Source organism: Gracilinanus agilis, chromosome 6 (genome assembly GCF_016433145.1).
Source record: "Gracilinanus agilis isolate LMUSP501 chromosome 6, AgileGrace, whole genome shotgun sequence".
Lineage (NCBI taxonomy): Eukaryota > Metazoa > Chordata > Mammalia > Didelphimorphia > Didelphidae > Gracilinanus > Gracilinanus agilis.
In genome coordinates, this window is record NC_058135.1 from 277,801,163 (window position 1) to 277,805,172 (window position 4,010).

General features: G+C 35.4%; 1 pseudogene; it reads left to right on the forward strand.

Annotated features, from left to right (window-relative positions):
- Positions 1-648: 648 nt before the first annotated feature.
- On the forward strand, positions 649-1,572 carry LOC123252678 (annotated as a pseudogene).
- Positions 1,573-4,010: the final 2,438 nt, after the last annotated feature.

The window sequence follows — 4,010 nt, forward strand, 5'->3', positions numbered from 1 at the left end:
TGGAAAAGATATTGGTGTGGATTTACCTTTCCTTCTTCAATGAAGGACTTTTGTTCATAACTCTCCAGTAAGGTCTATCTATCTTGGGTAACTCTGCCCAACATAGCTCACATTTTCACTGAGCCTCAAAAGTCCCATCCACCACAAAGTGGAGGAGATCCAGGAGGCAAAATTAATTTTGTGGGTTGAACTGATAACAAGTGAAGGACTGACTATCATAGCAGGCAAATGGTTTTCTTCTTGATTCACTTGATGAATGAGATACATGCAGAAATTCCTATTATCATAGCTCTCTATCTAACAATGTTGTTGGAACTTGGAAAATTTAACCATTCTATTTTCTGTTCTCAAAAGTGATATTTTTAAAGCAGGTAACCTAGTGCATAGTAGATATTATACTAATGCATATTCCCTTCCTCCATCCTTCTTCTACCTTCCTTATTTATCTTTATTATTAGAGGTCCTCATTGGATAGTAAAGGGCAAATGGATATATAAATAAATAAAGTGGGCACAAAATATGAAATGACAATATTTTCTAAAAAAATTATACTAGGAAACTAAAGGTTATTTTCATTTCCAATTGTTGGTGTCTACAATCTAATCTTTGTCCTCTTTGTATCTTTTATCCACAGATCATATGCTAGTCATGACATGAGGAAATGGTACCACTGTGACTGAATTCATTCTGCTAGGATTTTTTGTTCACCAAGAGGTGCAATATGCTCTTTTTCTTGTATTTCTCATCATCTATGCCATATTTCTAGTGGGCAATGTTGGCATGATCCTACTCACCAATATTGATTCCCATCTTCACACTCCCATGTACTTTTTCCTCCAACACTTATCTTTTGCTGACCTCTGTTACACCTCTGCTATCACTCAGAAGATGTTACTAAACTTTCTGGTTTCCCACAAATCTATCCCCTTTTCAGGGTGTGTATTACAATTAGAAGCTTATGGAATTTTTGCCAGCACTAAATGTTACCTTCTTGCTGCCATGGCCATTGATTGGTATGTGGCCATCTGTAATCCCCTGCGCTATCAGTACTCATGTCCCAAAAAGCCTGTATCCAGTTGGTTATTGGATCTTATTTCATGGGTTCTGTGGCTGCTTCCATTCAAATTGGCTTCATCTTTTCCCTATCCTTTCTGTGACTCCAACATAATTAATCACTTTTTCTGTGGTGTACCCCCACTCACTTCCCTTTCTTGTTCCAGTATTGATACCAATGTCATGATGTTAATTATCATTTCAGTGTTCAATCTATCAAGCATAGTGATGACTGTGTTCTTCTCCTACATGTACATCCTATCCACCATCTTGAAAATGCCCTCTGCCACAGGGAGACAAAAGACCTTCCCCACCTGTGCCTCTCACATGACAGCTGTCATCATTTTATATGGGACCCTTTTTTACATGTATTTGCATCCTTCTTCCAATGAATCCCAAGAAGATGATAAAATAGCCTCTGTCTTTAATGGTATAATCCCCATGCTGAACCCCCTGATCTATAGCTTAAGAAACAAGGAGGTCAAAGAGGCCATGAAAGTTCTGTGGAAATGTTCATGATTCCAGCTTTATATTCCAATAGCTCAATTCAGAGAAGCATCTAGGCAAAGATTATCCTGCCTTCTTTCTTTAATGGACAGGCAACATGTCAACTTTGGGGGATGTGACAAATTAGGGGCAAAAGTTAAAAAGATATATACAGAATTAACTGGGTTATAGCCTATAAGTAACCAAGAATTTCTGAAAATTCTTAATATAATTAAAATAATTAGTAATATTAAAGATGAATATGGTGGTGATGGTAGTGGTTATAGCTTTCATTTACCTATCACTAAAAGGCTTTCACATTTAGGGTGAAAGAGTGGAGGATTCAAAACTCTTGAATGTGTCAGTGTAGAATACTCCCACAGAACAAACTATGTCCAATGACCTCCCCTGAGCTAGAAAGTAAACTTGTGATGTGTTTGAAAGTAAAAGTATGGTAGAGAGTTTCTGGAGAACACTGAGAGTTTTGATGACTTGTCAACAGTCATGAAACTTTAATGTGCCAATGACAAGATTTGAATCCAGACTCTCCTCACTATCCACTTTTAAAAAAATGCCTTTTAAGTAATCTATTTTCATCTTCATGATCCTCCTTTTAGGGATGTAATACAATTTTATTATCTCCAATTTATAGGTTAAAAAAACAAAAATAAATAAATATCAATAAAAAACTAAATGTTTTCCATTGAATCATAGAATGTGAAATATGGCAAGGACCTTAGTGATGATCTCTTGATTTGACTAAGAAAAAATTTCATTATAAAGAGAGAAGAGGCTCATCCAAACCAATGAAAGTAACTTGAGGCAGTAGGAAGAATGACTGTCAATCTTGTAAGAAAATGGAAGACTGCATGATACCATATTACGGGCAGAATTTCTATGCATGATCTATAGGGAGCTTCATGATGGCCCCAAAAACGTAAATTAGAAAGGTTAAATGAGTAATCCTATAATCCTTTCCTTCTGCCATCTGATTAAAATAAATGTTAAGATGGTAAGCCTTGATACCTTTATCAAGTGATATGTCTTAATTATTCACTAGGTATAAAATCAATGGAGGCCTTCTTGAAAGAATAAAAAAAAATTCAATTAGAGGCAATGGCAAGTCTGTTCTGATTGCATAAGAGATTTGATCACTCCCCTAGTATTTTGTCTGAAAGGAGGAGGAGCTAGATCAGAGCTGAGGAATAGGCTCTTGTGATTCTGATAACCGACATGAAAAACTACAGCCATCAAGAGCTGAAAAATAAAGAGAGAATCTGGGGAAAAGAGGAATGGAAGTACTGAGCTATGGTAGAATAAGGAGATCCTAAGAAGACTTACTAGATCTATAAACATCTTGAAGCAAAAAACTTCGTTTGACTCTTCCAGAAACATCCATTCCTCAAAAATAGAAGGAAGCTGCAAAATAACATCTTGTCTTCCCCCACCTTTCTCCTCCAAGGTTTGTGTAGTAAGAGATATTCTATTGTACTCTGCTGTTTATTTTCCCAAATATTTCCAGGAACATGAATTTTACTCAATGTCAATTCTCAATCTAATTTTTAAGCTTTTTTCTAATATGGAGTTCAAAATGATTGGGTTAGTCTTCATACATTTTCATTTAATATAAACTCCCTAAGACAACAGTGAGGGAAACCAGATGAACTTTATATTGATGCTAGACTTGAAAGAAATTAAATAATGAAATTTTACATGAGTTACATGCTTTTCTTTGCTAACACATGACTTACTCAGGTCAATGTCCACCAGCAGGGTTCAGTTGTTTGATTCAAGTAGGAGATTCAGAAAATTACAGTGGAAAAAAATGAGCAAGAAGTGTCTGCAAATGCATCTTCATCAGTAGCAAAAGAATATCTAGTGTTAAAGGTATTTAAGAAATATTTGAGAATGGACTTGATCTAGACAAATAGTAGCCAGAGGTCTATGTGACATAGAGAAGATCAAAAGTTGAAAGGGACCTTCTAGGCCTTCTACCCCATCATACTCATTTCACAGATGTGGAAATGGAGAAATAAATGTAAATGACTTGTTCAGTGTTATATAGATAGTAAAGACTGGAGCCAGTATTGAAACCCAGGTCTTTAAACTCAGTTTTGATTTCTTTCAACTTTTCTAAAGGTGTTTTTGTTTTCTTTTGTTTTATGCTAATGATTTTCTGGATGAACATCTTTCATTGGTGCTAGGGAATTTCAAGTTTGAGCAAAAGGTTTATAATGCCCCATTCGTCCACACAGCACTGAATGACTAAGAAATTCTGTTAAATACATTGAAAATGTTAATTATGCCATGGTGTAGGCAGCATTTAAAACAGAAAAATACAATGGTATTTTGACAAACAAGTTTAATTCTTTCTGTGGCCAAGCTCATAATTCAATTTGCTCATGTGTTCCCATTTAAATTAATGGAAATGCAATTAATATACTCCAACCCCCTCAAAAGTATGCATTTTT